Source organism: Monodelphis domestica, chromosome 1, assembly GCF_027887165.1.
Source record: "Monodelphis domestica isolate mMonDom1 chromosome 1, mMonDom1.pri, whole genome shotgun sequence".
Classification (NCBI taxonomy): domain Eukaryota; kingdom Metazoa; phylum Chordata; class Mammalia; order Didelphimorphia; family Didelphidae; genus Monodelphis; species Monodelphis domestica.
The window spans coordinates 350800305-350819038 of NC_077227.1; positions in this window are offsets into that span (position 1 = coordinate 350800305).

Below are 18734 nucleotides of genomic sequence, written 5' to 3' on the forward strand. Positions count from 1 at the left end.
CTAACTCCTCACTTCTCCGCGTCCTATAAACATGTCCAGGCCTCCTCTATCCTTAAAAAAAACCCCAACTCACTTGAACCTACTATCACTGATAACTATCATCCTCTATCTCTCCTCACATTCTTGGCGGTACTCTTTGAGAAAACTGTCAATATTAGGTGTCTCCAATTCCTCTACTCTTATTTTATTATAAAAGCTCTCCCATATGGTTTCTGACTTTATCATTTTTTTTTTGAAATATTCTCACCAAAGTTATCAATGATCTCTCTTGCCATATCTAATGACCATTTTTTCCCCAATCCTTATACTTCTTGATATCGCTGCAGGATTTGCCTCTATTGATGGGTACTTTTGTCCTGGATGCTCTCTCCTTTGGGTTTTTGTGACACATTTCTCTACCAGTTCTCTTTCTTTCTATCTGATTGCTCCTCAGTGTCTTACTCGATTTCTTCACCCATGTCACACCCACTAACCATAGTTATCTCTCAAGGCTTGGTCTTGGTCCTTCTCTTTTTTCTTTATACTATTTTATCCACTCCCATGGATTAAAGTGTTATCTCTATGCAGATTGTTTTCAGCCCTAATCTAGCCCTCATTTCTCTCCTATTATCAACTGCCTGTTGGACATCTTGCATTGCCTCATCGGCAGCTCAAATTCCACAGGGCCATAACATATCTTTCTGTCCAAACCTTCTTATTACTGTTAGGTACTGCTATCCTCTCAGTCATCCATTAACTCACAACCTTAGAATCATCTTTGATTCCTTTCTCTAACATGCATGTTCCATTGATTTTATCTGTTATTAGTTCTTTACGACATGTCTCATATCTGTACATCTCTCTCCACTTAGACAGCCACAGTCCTAGTTCAGGCCCTCATCATCTCTTGCTTGGAGTCTTGCAATAGTCTTCCAATTGTTCTCCTGATCTCAGGTATTACCTCTCTCCAATCCATTCTCCATTTAGGTATGAAAATGATCTTAAAATGTTGGTATGACCTCATTAGACCAATGGATCTAACTGTAACTTCGACCCCTACTTAATAGACACTAATGGTACTTTATGTGACCTGACCCCTTCTTGCCTTTCCAGTTCTTTCTTCTTGTTCTTCCTCCTCCTTCTCCTCCTCCTCCTCCTCCTCCTCCTCCTCCTCCTCCTCCTCCTCCTCCTCCTCCTTCTTCTTTCCCTTACTATTTCTCCTAGAATCAATATTAAGTATTAATTTCAAGGCAGAAGAACAGTAAGGGCTAGGCAATTGGATTTAAGTGACTTGCCCAGGATTACACAGTTAAGAAGTGTCTGAGGTCAAATTTGAACCCAGATCCTCTTGACTCCAGTCTTGGACTGTATCCCCTGAGCCCTCATCTTATTCTTTACATCTCTTCATATACTCCTTTGATGAACTTATGTTGACCTTCTTGCCATTCCTTGCAGGTGACACTTCATTTCCCACCTCCACAACTTTGCATTGACCCTTTTCATATGCCTGGAGTGCTCTGACTCTTGACTTGCACCTCTTAACTTCCCTTGCTTCCTTCAAGACTCAACTCAAATCCCTCTTTCTGCAGATGACCTTTCCTGGTCCTCTCCCACTCTCCACAGTTGCTGGTACTTTCTCTATTGAAATTACTTTCTACCTTCTCAGTGCATATCTTGTATGGAAGTAGTTGCTTACATGTTATCTCCTCCATTAAAATGTAAGCTCTTGAGGGCAGAGATTTTTCTTTTCTTGGCTTTTTTTGTATCCCAAATCTGGCAAACAGTGAGCTTTTAACAAATGCTTGTTGACTATAAACAAGATATTGGGTATACAAAGACCGATATGAGACAGTGTCTGCCCTACCAAAATTTATTTATATTTTAAAAAGAACATTTTTTTCCTCTCAAGGTCTTGGTTTCTGACCCCTGAGCTATTCCAACAGTTTTGATGTAAACTCCATGGTTTTCTAGGGCATAGAATTTGGGGACCTAAATTGAAATGGAGTAGAGGATGCCATTCTTCAGATTGTAGGTGCCTTTGTAGCTGCATTGTTAACTCTGTGTGTGTGTGTGTGCATGTTTCACATGGTATTCATTAGGCTTGGCTTTCAGATGCTTGTGTATGTGACAATGCTTTTGTTTGGGAAAAATGAACAAAACTATTTAGGAAAATTCCTTTTTTGAGTACTTCACTATCCAGTCAGATATTTTATCATTTAACAATGCCAGAAGGAAAATGCCAACGATGGATGAACTTACAGCTCATAAGGAATGCTAGGAAGCACAGATTTTGATTAAACTTTTCTCCAAATTATTTAGAGACAACTTTTTAATCAATCAATTTTTTTAAAAAGTAAGTTGGAAAAAGAAGGATCATCTTCCAGCACTTTACAGAAAATAGCTTATCAGTTTAATTCCCTGGTTGGCTATTGTAATAACATTAATCCGGCTGAACTCATTAGATTTTAATGAGAATGTTACATGGCATGTGATAGAATTAGACTGCATTCACCCCATCACTGCCGAATGGCAGGAATCCAGTTATCATTTAACATTTAGCAAATATTTATTGAAGGATCTTGAGGGTGGGACCCTATGCTAGTCTATGGAGCAGAGGACATAAAGAAGAAAGGAACCTAGTTCTTCCCCTCAAGGAGGTCACAGTCATGAATATATTTTGGGAATAGAGAGAATGAGAAAATTTTACTAATTCATTGAATGACCTTGAACAAGACATTGCCCCTCTTCTGTACCTTTATCTATAAAAATGAAGAGAGCTGGATTAGATATGCTCTCTGAGGAGCTTCTTCTTCTTCTTCTTCTTCTCCTTCTCCTCCTCCTCCTCCTTCTCCTTCTTCTCTCAGAAACAATACCAAGTATTGGTTCCAAGGCAGAAAAGTGGTAAGAGTCAGGCAATTGGGGTTAAGTGACTTATTCAGGTCCATATAATTAGGAAGTGTCTGAGGCCAGATTTGAACCCAGGACCTCCTGTCTCTAGGTTTGACTCTATCCACTGAACCATCTAGCTGTTTCTGTAATGTCTTTTCTTTTCCTTTAACAAAATCCTTACCCTCTGTCTTAGAATGAACACAATTATTGGTTCCAGGGCAAAAGAATGGCAAAAGCTAGGCAATTGGGGTAAAGTGACTTGTTCAAGGTCACATAGCTAGAAAGTGTCTGAGGCCAGATTTGAGCCCAGGACCTCCTATCTCCAAATCTGACACTCTATCCATCAAGCCACCTAGCTGCCACCGAGCTGTCACTCTAGTGCCTTTTTTCATCTAGGCCAAATAGCCTTAATAGCATGGCTTCTTGCCCCTTCATGATTCTAGCAACATTCATCTATCTGCTTGCTGGTTGCTGCTGTTGTATTTTTCAATTCAATCTAACAAGCATTTATTCAACACTTACTTGTTTACTTTGTTGTTCAGTCATGTCTATTTCTTCATGACCCATTTTGGGGTTTTCTTAGCAATGGTTTGCCATTTCCTTCCTCAACTCATTTTACAGATGAGGAAACAAACAGAATTAAGTGACTTGCCTAGAGTCATATAGCTAGGTAGTTTCTGAGGCCAGATCTGAATTCAGATCTTTCTGACTTCAGGCCTGGCACCCTATCCACTGGGCCACCTAGCTTACTTACTATATAGAAGGCATTTTACTAGTACCTTGTTCATAGTAAGTAATATAAAGAAATGTAAATAAAATACAAAATAATACAAAGAATATACCAAAAAAATCTATAATAATCCCTGCCTTCATTGCGTTTTCATTTTACTTGGAGGATGTGTAGCACTTCTAAAGATGAATCAATACAAAATATATACAAATCAGTACAAAGTGATTTCAAGGGAAAGAAAGAATGGGGTCCTCTCAATTGCTACTCCCTTTGGGGAACCCTTGGTCAGAATTCTAGGAAGGTTGGGATACATTTGTTTCCACCTACACATGTCTGGAGGCGCCCTTTCTCCAACTTCAGAGCATGTATAATATTCCCTGCCTGGTTTAAAATTCAATTAATGATGACTTTGTGAATCTAATTCTTGCCAGGAGTGTCTGAGGGGCTGCCATCATGGAGGGACAAATGGTCTTCTGGTTGACTAAGGAGCTGGAGGATGGGTCCCTGTAGGAGAGTCTGAACTGGAGCTGAGTGCACCTACAAAAGGTCTAAGTGAATGATCTCCTAGTTTGCTCCCTGGTGGCTTTCAGGCTAGGAAGACTACTGGGAGCCACTGGTTGGTTTGCATTCTACATTCCTTCCTGTGTTGGGTTTACAATCTACAATCCTTCCTTGTTCTTGAGCACATGGTGCCTCTGCTTCTGTTCTGTTTTTCCTTTTCTGATCTTTGGTGAATGAGTACTCTGAGATGGCAGTGCCTAGACAATGAGTAAGGTCAAGAGGTTCATCAAAGTCATGTAAGTCTCACTGACAACCACATCTCACAACAGCCAAGGGTGGTGAAGGACCATTGAGTGACTTGTTGACCCAGCCCAGAAACCAATTGACTTTCCAGCTAAGAGACATTCTTTTTTCTATTTAGTCATTTAATATCAGAGAACATTTACAAAGCGATACTTATAGATATTGTAAGAACCAACATATAAACATTTAGCCCAGTATCCCAGAAGCATAATTTCCCCATATACTTCCTCATTCTCATATAGGGGAAGAGAAGAAATTAAACTCAGAATTTATCTCAGTTCCTACATAGGATTTGAAGAACAGCCCCTATGTAGGATTAATCCCATTGAATTCATGACCAAAGGTGGCACTGTTGTCTGATGCATCCTTCCTAGATCCTGGAGATCACTATTCAAGACAGTTCTTGCTCCCTGGGACATGGATGCTGTACTGGCTGCAAAACTTGGCCATATGCTGGAAAGACCCAGCCCAGCCGAGTAAGGGAATAAGTTTTCCATCAAGTATGCCACTCCCTGAAGTGCACTGGATATGGCCTCCTTCAAGAGAGAAAAGAAATTTTGGAGGGCAGAAGTTGTGAAGTACCTCTTAGCTTAATGGATTCTCCACACTTCTGCCTCATTGGCAAGATTCTTCATTTTGAGCCTACTCTCCCCAGAGATCTCATGTGTGTGTGTGTGCATACAAGGAAAGGAGGGACAACCCTTGCTTTGGGAAGATTGTTTTTATAACTTTTGCTCTTGTTCTTTATGAAAACTAATTGGTGGGGGCATCTAGGTGGCTCAGTGGATTGAGAGCTGGGTCTAGAAACGAGAGGTCCTGGCTTCAAATTTGGCCTCAGACATTTCCTAGCTATGTGACTCTGGGCAAATCATTTAACCCAAATCCTTACTGCTCCTCTGCCTTGGAACCAATACATAGTATTGATTCTAAGGCTGAAGGTAAGGATTAAAAAACAACCAACCAAACAACCAAAATTAATTGGTGCCAACTGGTTGACTGATACTGGGAGGAGTACATTGGATGGGGGCTTATGAGTAACAGAGTAGAAGCCACAACTCCTCAAGGTTACTGCCAGAATTCTGAGGGGGAAGAGTCACTCTTTGGGGACCCACCCTTCCAGTGAAAGTGAGGATTAGGAGACTGAGCCCAGAAGGAGTGTTACAAACAACTGGGGAGCTCAGATGCACCCAAGCTTGTTACTGTCATTCCTAAACTATGGGATTCAGAATTGGACACCATCCGCCATATGCATCTGACTGGGCCATAGTGTGAATGTGAATGTGAATAATACTTCTCCAGGTGTGCATACTATACAAGCCCAAATTCATGTTCACATTTTGGGTTGCCATATCTCTGTGTTTATTCACATTGTCTTTGAGGTGAACTGTGATCCCAGGCCTTTCCTGGACTTGGTAGAAGACAGTAACAACAACAAAATAAATGGCCTGACCCTTATCCTCCCAGAGATGTGATTTAGATACTAACCAAGTTCTTAAGGAGATTGTGACCTTTCCCTTCCTCAGTGTTATAAATCTGGCTAAGCTTGGCTATCTCATCTTTAAAAGCAGCCCAGACTAGCTTGGTCCCATGTCTTAGGCCCTAGGGCAAGGCACTGGAAGATTTCAATCAATCAGTTTTTATAGTGGAGCTGCTATATCCCTGTATCATATATCACTGCTGTCTCAGTCTTAAAAGAACACTTTTCCTATTCTTTAATTTATTTACATTGGGCAAATCTTAAAAACTTATTAATAGTAATTGACAAACATTTATTAAGCATTTGTGTTTTTTTTGCACCTTCTATGTACCTTATACTAATAAAAATGTTATATATTAATAATATATAATAATAAATAATAAAAGCATATAATAATAGCTAGCAGTTTCATTTTCCAGTTATTTTAGTTGTGTCCAACTTTTTGTGACTCCATTTGGGGGTTTCTTGGCAAAGATACTTGAGTGGTTTTCCATTTTCTTCTCCAGCTCATTTTATAGATGAAGAAACTGAGGCAAACCAGGATAAGTGACTTGCCCAGGGTCATACAGCCAGTAAGTGTCTGAAGCCAGATTTGAATTCATGAAGCTGAGTCTTCCTGATTCCAGGCCCTGTGTTCAACCATTGTGCCACCTACTTGCTCCAGCTAACAATTAGATGGTTCTTTAGTGTTGCAAAGCTTTTATGTTATCTCATTTGATCTTTACAACTACCCCACGAGGAATTTTTAAAAATAATTTTCCATTTTACAATGAAAAAAATGAGTCTGACAAAGGATTTAACCTTTGAATTAAATTCACCGAGGGTCACACAACTAATAAAGATCTGAGGTAAGATGTAAACTGAGGTCCTCTTACCTCTAGGACTAGGGCTCTCCCCACTATGCCACCTAGCTACCTCTAAAAACCTGCTAGAAAACCTTGGTCAAATATTCTGTTCTTTGTGTTAGTTGTCTGAGGTGGCTATAGTCCTTTAGGATCTTAAGAGTTAGGAATGGGGGAATGAGCATTTATATAGTACCTACTGTGTGCTTTGTGAAGTGCTTTGACAAAGTTCTCATTTGAGCTCACTGATTTAGATCTTGAAGGGACTTTTTAGTGCCACCTTTGAGTTGGGAAACTGAGGCCAGAGGAGGGAAATGACTTGCCCAAGCTCATGCAATTACTATGAATAGCATAGCTAGGATTCAAACCCAGTCTAGTTTCAGATCTAAGGGCTCTTTCTGGGTTGAGTGGAAGTTCCTGACACACTTGGGTTTCAAGAATCCTTGGAGTCAGTCCCTGGGTTGGTGAAAATGGCCCCAAACAATGCATTTGTAGATGGTCTTCTGGCTCTAGGCTGCCTTAGTTTCCCCCCAAACAGCCCTAGATGAACTTGTCCTCTGGTTGTCCCAAGCCCAGGCCTTGAAAGCAACATCATAAAATGAAAAGTCAGGGGAGAGAAAGAAGAAGGATCAATATATTGCTAAACTCTTATTGAAATTCTAACGTCTCTACTGCTTCTTGCTGTTTATTGCTGCTTAACATTTGCCGAGTAAAAGTCATTGCCCTGGAGACGCAGGATTTATTGGCATCGTGAGATGGAAACGATGGAACTCAAAGGTTCCTGCACAAAGAGAGCAAATGCAGAGCCTCAGGATGGGGCACAACAAAGATCCAAGATTGTTCAAAAAAGTCTTCAATTTAAAGGGGCAGCAGGTGGGGATCCTATTCCAGCCTTGTACGGCATGTCCCACACATGAGGCTTGGGAACTGACTGAATGAGTCCACCTTCTCTCTACCCGAAGAGAGGAGAGAGAAGTAGCTCCTTCAGGAAGCCTTCCCTGATTAGAATACTGTCAGCTGAAAAATATTCTAGCTCTAGTTTTTCGTAGAGCACTTTGTCTAGATTTTTCCTCTGACCCTATTATATTTTATATGATTTTTTGGATTTCTCCTTTGTTCTCACTACTTCTTGCCTTGAAATATACTTCTTTGTGTGTCATTCTTCTCTGGACTGCCCTCTGGACTTTCTCTATGACCCCCACAAACCTCTTCATCCTGGAAACTCATTCCAGTTCTGGAATTTACAATATGGAAGTACCATCCACCCCATAACCTCTCCCTCAGATTGGATGGATCCTCCCAGAACCTCCTTTTAATGAGGGAGAAATGAATACATTTTTTTTTTTGGATTCTTGTTGAATTATGGATCACAATAGAGTGGAATTTAAAGATAGGTGAGACCTTCCAGGTCATCTGATGATTTATAGATGAAGAAATTGAGACCCCCAAAGACTGTGACTTGTATTTAATCACCTTAAGTTCACACAATTGATGACTGGCAGAGGTGGAAGTCACTTAATCTCAGTGGAGCTCAGGCTCATCATCTCTAAAATGAGGGAATTTTTGGACTAGATGATGTCTTATGGACCCTTCCAGCCTGAAATCTATGGTTTTAAGCACCAGGAGGGCTCTGAGACAATCCCTGATTTCATTCTACTAAAGGGATTCAACACATTCACAGATAATTAATTTCACAATATGTACAGAATAAATACAAAATAAGTTCCGTTTGGGAAGGTAAGTGAACAACTATTAGAATCAAGGAAATCTACTTGAAGAAGGTGTTCCTTGAACTGGTCCTTGAGGGGAGTTGGGTTTCCAAGAGAAAAAAGGTGAAGAGGGATATTATTCCAGGTAAAGGGATGGAGGTAAAAGATGGAATATCTTATATAGGGAATAGGAAGTAGTAGGTTATTTTGACTATAACTTTAATTTTATTGTTGTTTTTCGGTTGTGTATGACTCCTTGTGATCTCATTTAGGGTTTTTCTTGGCAGAGATAATGGAGTGGTTTGCCATTTCCTTCTCCAGCTTATTTGACAAATGTGGAAACCAAGGCAAACAGGGTTAAGTAATTTGCCCAGGACCACTCAGCTAGTAAGTTTCTGAGAGCAGATTTGAACTCATGAAGTTTCTTACTTCAGACTGGGCACTCTATCAACTGTGCCACCTAGGTGGCCCAACTTTAGTTTTAGAGAGGAATTGATGTGCAATGAATTTAGAAAGATAGACTGCAACCAGATTCTGAGGGGTTTCAAATACAAAACAAAGGAGTTTGCATTTGGAACTAATGGCAATCAGGGAACCATTGAAGCTTCTTGAAGAGAGTGATATGATCAGACCTGTGAATAAATAAATGGAAAAAAAAGCATCTAGTAAGTGTTTACTATGTGAGTGGCACTGTGATAAGTGTTAGGGTGTGATTTTTAAATTCTCTCCATCTTGCTTGGTCTAGCACCCAGGAATGTGCACACCCACACTACAAGGGCATGTGCTAGCTAATGACAAATCAGAAATAACTAACTGCCCCCCTGGGCTGTCCTAAGCCAAGCTTGAGCCACCATTGGCACATGTGAGACGCAGGAAGTGAGGTAGAGAACAGCCTCTGGAGTTCTCATCACTTCCTGTGGAGAGGGCTAGATGCCAGTTCTATCCTGGAGCTCGAGCTTGGAGGACAGCTTCTCTTCAGATAGGTCATGTGAGTGATAAGGACTGACTCCTTTCTCTGCCTTGACTCTCCAAGGCCTTAGACTCCCACTTTGGCTCAGTCTGAGCCAGAGCGGTTTTTGAGTTAACCTCCTTTCCTTCTCTCCCTCTCTCTCTCTCTCTCTCTCTCTCTCCCTCTAATAATTTCTTCCTCCTGTTGTAATTAAATCACTATAAACTCCATTCTGACTTGAGTATTTCATTTAGGATTTTATGAATAAAATCCTTGGCGATCAATAATTATTATATTCAGTCTCAACCCCTAAAATTTAACTTAACAAGGGATACACATACAAAAGAAAGACTATCTCTGTTCTTAGGAAACTCATTCTGAGTTTTGGAATATCAGTTTGACAGGTGTGTGGAGAATGAAGTGGAAAGGGAGAGGTTGAGTGCAGGAAGACTCATCAGGAGACTGTTGCAATAGCTAAAGAGAGAAATGATGGGAGTCTGCACTAGGGAGGTTGTGAATGTTTTCTGATTTTCTGTACCAGGGCAGAAGCCATAGAAGTGGCCAGGAGAGGACCGATGTGAGACGTAATGCCTAGCAAGTTGGTGGCATCTAGTGTAGTTGGCACTTAAGAGATGTTTATAGATTAAATGATTGATATTTGAGAGAACTGACAAGATTCGACGATCAGACATGGATTGGTGAAAGAAAAGGAAAGGTCAGAGAGCTGGACAAAGACTCAGGTCTCAGTGACTGGGATTGTGGGACATGGCATATGGGGTAACCAACACTGAGAGAAGAATAGACTTAGAATCAGAGGGCAGATCATATGGTTGATCTCATCTAATTTCTTTTTACAGATGAGGAAACTGAGCTACAAAGAGGTTGAATGACTTTTTCAACACCATATAGGTAGCAAATAGGAGGGTTGAGATGTGAACCCAGCATTCTTCCCATTGTATCACTGCTTCACTAGCCAATTCTCTAATATCCCCTAAATCTTTTCCTATTGATTTCCCTTTAACTCAGAGTTATTGGTGCATTTTAGCAGAAGGAAAAAACACTTAATGGATAGAAGAAAATGGGCCCTCACCACTATTCTGCCTGCAGTGTTCCTCTCCCTCTTTACCCTTTTGTTCCTTAACTTTGGCCTTGCTAAGATTCTGGCACAGCTGGCTAAGAGGACTTGTGGTCCTTGGAACAAACGAGCTAGGAAGCTACAGGCCATTTCTCAGTGACAGGTTCTTTCTCATCCCCAACAACAGGAAAAGGTCAAACCTGAGGCCACAATAACAAGGAACCCTTATTTGGAAAATGTCAAATAAAGGAATGATTGCTCTTGGAAAAGGTGAGGGCTGAGGGATGAGCCAGAGAAACCCTTGAAAAATGTTTCTCCAGGGCTCAACTGGGAGTGATTCTTAGATGGAAAGTTAAAAAAATGATGGATAATGGCAAATGTTTTAGAGAACTGGCAATGTGCCCAGCCCTGTGCTAGTTTGCTCTGAGGGGGAAATAACAGAGGTCCAAGAGCTCTTGGTCTGGATAGGGGAACAAGCTATGGAGTCAAGAAAAGCCTTAATAACAAGAGGCTAAGTGTGATCTGTGAGATTTAAAATGGTTGAGGTCTTAAACTGTAGTGATTAAAATAGTGGAAGATATAAATTGTGATAGATATGAGAGGGTGAGTAAATTTGACTGCAGAAATATGTTTCACTACAGTGTCTTGGTTTTTAAATCAAATATAAGGTGGTCGCCAGGGAAATATTCCCAATTATTCAAATACCCAAGTCAACTGGGTTTATAGAGATTTAATTAATACAAATGTGGATTTAAAGAAAAGAGAGAAAGAGAGAAAAAGGAAATAAGTATGAAGGGCCTTAAGCCAACATGGCCTAGACCTGAGTCTTAAGAGAGAGAGATCAGTCAGTCAGTCTTTTAACACTCACCACAAGGTCTGCTTAAGCAAGGATTCTAGTGACACCAGGCCAGCATCATCTCAGCTGTTTTCACCAGCTCCCTCCTCCATCTGAATGTTTCAGAATCAGTCCTTCCTCAATCTGAATGTTTCAGAATGAGTCCTCCTCAATCTGAATGTTTCAGAATTCCTCTCCTCAATCTGAATGTTTCAGAATGACCTCCAGCTCTTCTCTGAGCTGTTATTTTTAAGGGCAAAATCTCCTATGTCACCTCCCCTAAGTTCTTCCATCTACCAATCACTGTAGATATTTTCCAAAAGACAGCCCATTTTGAATTCACAGCTGAGTAGATTAATCTCTTTAGTAAATCAGAAAAAAAAATGCTGCTCTGTCGACTAATTTCATTAAGAGAAAACCTCTGAGTAAGTTTTCACCTTTTAGGTCTAAGTAGTTTACAAGTTGCCCCACCTTTATAGGCACTTAGCATCCCATTGTATCAATTCCAAAAATAGGCATGGCTCAAAGAACTCCTTTCCTTTATAAGTATGGTTTTCAAGTACTTTCATTGTTTAGCAAGGAGTTTTCTGCCCTAAAGCATTCTTAAGTACGGGTGGAATAGAGATCCTCCCATAGCAAGGAGTTTTCACATTCAAGTAGAGTTCTCACTATCTGGTAGGGAATTATTTCAAGTAGGGAATTGGAGGATTCCTCAATGTGGAGTAAAATTTTTAACATTCATAAGTCTATGAAATTTTAAGGTTTACAGATCGCATGTCAAGATAAGGAGGTGTGGACAGTTAAATGTTCTCCAAGGCCAAAAGGAAGAAGAACTCCTTGAAGGCTACTGCTCTGGGGAAGGCTAGGGGACTTTAGAAATACACAGGATTGGGACAGACAGTGCCAGGAAATGGGGGGGGGGGAGAATGTATCAGCAAGTGGGAGAAAGATGTATTGGGAAGTGAGGAAAAAAATCAGGGAGACATTAATGAGATGGCTACAAGAGCAGGAAGATGAGTTAAACCTCTTGACTTGAAAACTCATGTAGTAGGACATAAGTCTGAGCAGATAGAGTGGCCCAGACTGTAAGAGGCTTCAAATATTGGATTAAGGACTTTGTCCTTTGACTGTAGATTCTGGGGAATCACTGAAGGTCTTTGGACAGGCGAGGAGAGCCTAGGGGCAATTACTTAGGAAGCTTGTGCAGGGTGGATGGAAGGGAGAGAGAGAGGTTGGGAACAGGAAAATTGATTAGAAAGTCATTGTGAACCAGCTAGGTGGTTCAGTGGATTGAGTGCCAGGCTTGGAGACAGGTTCAAATCTGGCTTCAGATACTTCCTAGCTGTGTGACCCTAGGCAAGTCACTTAACTCCTTTGCTTAGCCCTTACCACTCTTCTGCTTTAGAACCAATACACAATATTGATTTTTAAAATTATCATGCAAAATCCATTTCCATATTGGTCATTGTTGTAAGAGCACACTCACACATGACCAAAACCCTGAAATAAAACCATAAATACACTGATGTGAAGACAACTCCAACAGTTCTTTCTCTGGAGGTGGAGAGCAATCCCCATCCTAAGCCTTTCAGGATTGTCCAAGACTGGTGCAGTGCATAGCACTGATTCTAAGTGGAAAGTAAGAGTTATTTATTTATCTTTTAAAGAAAACCATTGGGTAGACTAGGTGGTTAGGACTTGAACTAGGGTTGTGCTGTGACAGTGGGAGGGAGGGGACAGGCATAAGAAATATTTTAGAGGAAGGACTGATAGGACTTGGCAGCTGGAAGTGGGGAGTTAGAAAAGAATATTTTGAGGTTTTAAACCTAGAAAGCTAGATGATGCAGTGGATAATGTGCAGGCTTGAAGTTAGGAAGACTCAACTTCCTGAATTCAAATCTGACCTCAGACACTTCCCAGCTGTGCGATCCTGGGCAAGTCACTTGAACCCTATTTGCTTCAGCTTCTTTATCTGTAAAATGAACTGGAGAAGGAAATGGTTAATCATACCAGTATCTTTACCAAGAAAACTGCAAATGAAATTACCAAGAATTGGACGAGACTGAAAACAACTGAACACACACATATTGGGAAGATAAGGTATGGATAGCTTTACGACCATGGATAGTGAGTATATAGGTGGAGATGGATGGAGGAGGCATTTTTTTTTAAACCCTTACCTTCCATCTTAGAAATACTGTGTATTGGTTCCAAGGCAGAAGGGTGGTATGGGCTAGGCAATGGGGGTTAAGTGACTTGCCTAGGGTCACACAGGTAGGAAACATTTGAAGTCTGACTTGAATCCAGGACCTGACATCTCCAGATCTGGCTCTTCACTGTGTCACCTAGCTGCCTCCTTTCCATTAATTTTTCAAAGTCTAGACAGTTAACATAATGGTAAAGGAGGCCTCAATTTGTACCATTTGCCTATTTCCTAGGAATAAATGTTTACACTGAAAATTTAACCACTAGATTCACCAGTTAGCTGGTTGGAGCTGGCTCCAATCCCTCAACCTCCCCCTAACTCCTGCATTCAGGCCATCTCTTTCAGTCTCTGACTGGAGAACAATTTTGCTCTGGAAAAGTAATATCTTGAGAGAGTTTTTAATTTCCATTCAACTTAAAGGACAATGACCTTTAAAAAGGTCTTTTGATGAAGAGGAAATATGACCTATTGGAAACAGCTGGGGGAGAATTGAGAAAATTTAATTATTCAAGTTGTCTTTCAGTGGAAATGGCTGCTTCCATATAGAGTGATCTCCCTGTCACAATGGGTCTTTGAGCAAAATGAGGATGACCTCTTATTGGAAGTATTTTAGAAAGAATTTCTGCATGAGATAGGGTTGGACTAGAAGGATTCTAAGATCCTTTCCATCTCTGAAAGTTTGTGATTTTAGGGTCCTGTGATGGTGACTTCTGGAAATTTCTTTCAAACTTACCTGATAATATAGGAGATTCAATTAAAGTCACCATAACAAACATTTATTAAACACTTACTATGTTCCAGGGGGCAGCTGGTGGCACAAGGGATAGAGTGCCAGGCTTGGAATCAGGAAGACTCATCATTAAGGGGGTTAAATGACTTGTCCATGGTCATATAGCCAGGAAGTATCTGAGGCTAGATTTGAACTTAGGTCTTTCTTACTCTGGTCTCAGCACTCTTCACCCTTTTTCTACCAGCTGCTTCTTTGGAAGGGTTTCAACTTCCAAGCTAGAGTGCATTTAGACTTGAGACAACATGGGATCACAGAAGATTCTTTAGCAGATGAGTGATGTGTCCAACCTGTGCTTTAGGAAGAGATTTCATCAGCTATGTGGAGGCTGGGAAAAGGGAAAGAATGGAAATTGTGAAAGGGAATTCTTTATTCCCTTTGTGTATTTTGAGTTAATCTAAGAAACCCCTACCTAACTTCTACTTAACACTGTTATAAAGTAAGAGAATTCATAAGTCACTTACTTGGAGAGCTCCACACTTTTAACCCAATCAAACAGAAACTTGTGAATCCTTTGATAAGAGTTGACACCTTCAGAGGATGAGAGGTGGATCCCACAGATACTGCCCCTCTCGGCAGTGCTAGGCAATCTGAAGTTGTGATTGGCCACCTGGTGCTTGGCTTAACCTAGCAGGGCTTGTTAACCCTTGACCAGAGGACCCAGTGTTCTATATACAAGGTCTCCTCCAAAAAGAGAAGGCCTTTCTGGAACTAATCTCTCCAGAAGCCAAGAAAGGAAGGCCAGCTACTCACTCATCCAAGAAACAGTCCAAGAGCCAAGGTCCCAAGTCAAAGCCAAGGCCCAAGTCCAAAGTCACCTCCAAGAGGCAAGTCACCAGCCAAAGCTTCAAGCCCAAGATTCAAGCCGGAGACTCAAGCTGAAGAAGTTTAGGACTTTTTATAGTCCCTTCCTGTCCCCTCCCTTCTTCACAGGGGTCAATCACAGCTTCCAAATTGCCTAGTACTGTCCAGGGGGGCAGTGTCTATGGGATCCACCTCTCATCCTCTGAAGGTGTCAACTTCTTATCAAAGGATTCACAAGTTTCTGATTGATTGGGTTAAAAGGGCGGAGCTCTCCAAATAAGTGACTTGTGAATTCTTTTACTTGATAACAAAGTGTTAAGTAGGGGTTTCTTAGATTAACTCAAAATAGACAAAGAGAATAAAGAATTCCCTTTCACAATTCCCCTGTGATTCTTTGGGAGACTAGTCTCCTCAATGAATCATTTAACATAACCAGCTTATACCTCTAAAGATCTTCTAGCTACAGGTATATACAATATTTCATTTTCTAAGAGGAAACTACAATAGTTAGAGATAAGAGGGAAATAGAAGAGAGAGAGAGCAAGCAAAACCAATGTTTGTTAGGTGCATTGACAAAAAACCAATTAGGGGGCAGTCCCCTTTGGCATAAGAGTTTAAATTCAGAATAAATATGTTCAATCCCCTTCAGTTCAATCAATTATATCACAGAGTTGATTCTGGATCTTCTGATACAGTGGAAGTTTCTTTATGGCACTTTCTCCAAACAGTCCATTTTCTTGATTCAAGGAGTTAGTGAGCTTCTTTTCCTAAAATTTTTTCTCAAAAAATTGTAAATCTTAGATTTTATAAACAATTATGCAAAGTTAAAAGCAAAAGCCATGTTAGGACTGCCAACAAGAGATGAAGAAGATCTGATTTAGAGTGGAGGAGATGGAGAGAGATTTTATGGATTTAGAGCTGATAAGACTTAAGAACCCAATGGATATATGAGGTAAGAGAGAAGAAGGAAGGGTCACAGAGGACTCTGAGCTTGCAGATCTGGGCAGCTGGAGGTTTCATATTGCCCTTGACAGAGCAGGAATGTTTGGAGAAGGGGAAGAATGTAATGAGTTCTATTTTGGACATGTTGAGTTTGAGATACTTAGTGGGCATAGCGATGGAATTGTCAGACAGGTAGTTGGTGAAGTAGGGCTGGAGTTCAGGATAGAGGTAAGGGCTGGACATGTAGATTTGGGAAACTTCTACTGAGACAGGATGGCCTCTTCATAGTACACTAGACATGATGTGAGTAGAATAAGGGAATAAACATTTATATTGTTCCTACTACATACCAGGCAGTGTCATATGGGCTTCACAAATTTTATCCCATCATGCTTTGGTCCTGGTTATCTGATGTGTTAAATAGCTTGTTGAATTTTTTTTCTTCTTCTTTTACCTTGTCTTTCTCTTTGTTATTATTGTTGTTCAGTTTTTTCACTTATGTCTGACTCTTTGTGACCCCTATAGACTATTGCATGTGAACACTGTTCTTGGGGTTTTCTTGGCAAAGATGCTGGAGAGGTTTGCCATTTTTATCTTCAGTAGATTAAGGCAAACAGAAGTTAAGTCACAAAGTTAGTCTCAGACCAGATTTGAACTCATATCTTCTTGATTCCAGACCCAGCACTCTATCCACTGAACCACCTAACTATGTCCTCCCCTTTTCTTCCTCTGTCCAATCATCAGCCAAAATCTATTTGACAAATAAATAAATTTTTAGAGATACACCTTTAGGAGAATCATCATAGTACAGTGGTAAGCAAATCAGACTTGTAACCAAGAGACATGGGTTCTGGGCCAGCTCGGTGACTCAATGGATAGAGAGCTAGACCTGGAGATGGGAGGTCCTGGTTTCAAAATGGATCTCAGACACTTCTAGCTGTGTGAACCTGGGCAAGTCACTTCACCTCAGTCTCCTAGCCCTTACCACTTTTTTGCCATGGAAATGATATGTCAGCATGATTCCAAGACAGAAGGTAAGGTTCTTAAAGAAAAGAGACTTGGGTTCAAATGTTGGCACTTACACTTATTAGTTGTTTGTCCACAGTCAAAAACAAATTTTCTGAGCCTTAGTTTCATCATCTGTTAAAATGAGGATGGTAAAAGTCATTATAATTTCACTACCTACCTCATGTGGTTGATATGAAGAAAACATTTTGTATGCCTTAAATTAACTACACAAATGAATTAGAATGATTCCAGAGCTTTGAGCTTGTCTTACCCCCTTATTTTAAAGGTGAAGGAGCTGAGGCTCAGAGAGGTGAGGCAATTTGCTCTAGATCAAAAGACAGAAAGCATCAGAGGCAGGATTTAAACTTGGATTCTGCCTCCAAGTGGTGACCTCAAAATTGGTTATCTGAACTTCAGCAGCTACTTTTTAGATGAGATTATTTCTGGTGTGAGGATGGCTGACCCAAGAGCTTTCTTTCCTGGAGACTTCAGAGTCCTTAGGCTGTAAAGTCTACTCTCTCTGAGATGTTTCATTATAGAGGCAGGGTCAGTTTTTCCTTTGTGACTCTAAATATTAGTTTATTTTTATATCAATGCTTTTTGTTTTTACAACAAATTGCTTTCAGAATATGTTCTTCCTGTCACCCATGGAGCTTTCTCAGTGGCCTACTCTAAACTTTATTTTTTTTTAACCCTTAATCTGTCTTAGAATGGATACTAATTATCAGTTCCAAAGCAGAAAAATGGTAAAGGAGTAGGCAATTGGGGGTAAGTGACTTGCCCAGTGTCACTCACCATTCTCTAGACTTTGCACAGATGTGGTCCCATCCCCATAACTAGAAGACACTCCTCTCATCACTTCCACCCCTTAGAATCCTCAGCTTACTTTAATATTCAATTCAGGTACTCTGGGTAGCACAGTGGATAGAGCTCCAGGCCTGGAGCTGGGAGAACCTGGTTCCTACTATGTGACCCTGGGTAAGTTACTTAACCCTGTTTTTCTAACCCTTCCCATACTTCTGACTTTGAATTGTTACTCAAAAAGAAGGTAAAGATTAAAAAAAATATTCAATTCAAGTGCTGGTTCTCTTGGGAAACCTTTCCTGATAACATGGTTGTTGATGCTCTCCCCCACCTGAAATAATCTCTCTTGTAAGAATCATAGCTAGCATTTATAAACCTCTTTAAGGTTTCCAATATTTTTTAAAATTATTATCTCATTTGATCCTCACAACAACCCTGGGAGGAGGTGCTATTATTATCCCCATTTTGTATATGAGGAAACTGAGGCAGGCAGAAGTTAGGTGACTTACCCAGAGTCATCTAACTAGCAAGTGCCTAAGGCTAGGTTTGAACTCATGTCTTCCTGATTCTCACTCCAACAGATTATCCACCATGCTGGAACACCTATCTGCCTCTTGTAACAGACTGAAAAAGAGAGAGAGAAAAAAAAATAAGATGGGTTAGCTCACGGACTGTGTCTAACAGTTTGTATGAAATTCCTCATTCATATACCTCACCTTAGCAAGGAAGGGAGGGAGGTGAATGCTCTCAACTCTTTTCTAGGTCCTCAAATGGCCAATTATATTTGTACAATCTTCTGTTTTATTTTATTGTTCTTTCCATTTACATTCTTTTGGTCATTGTGTATATTGTTTTCTTGGTTATACTTCCCTCATTCTTAGTCCCAGGATCCCA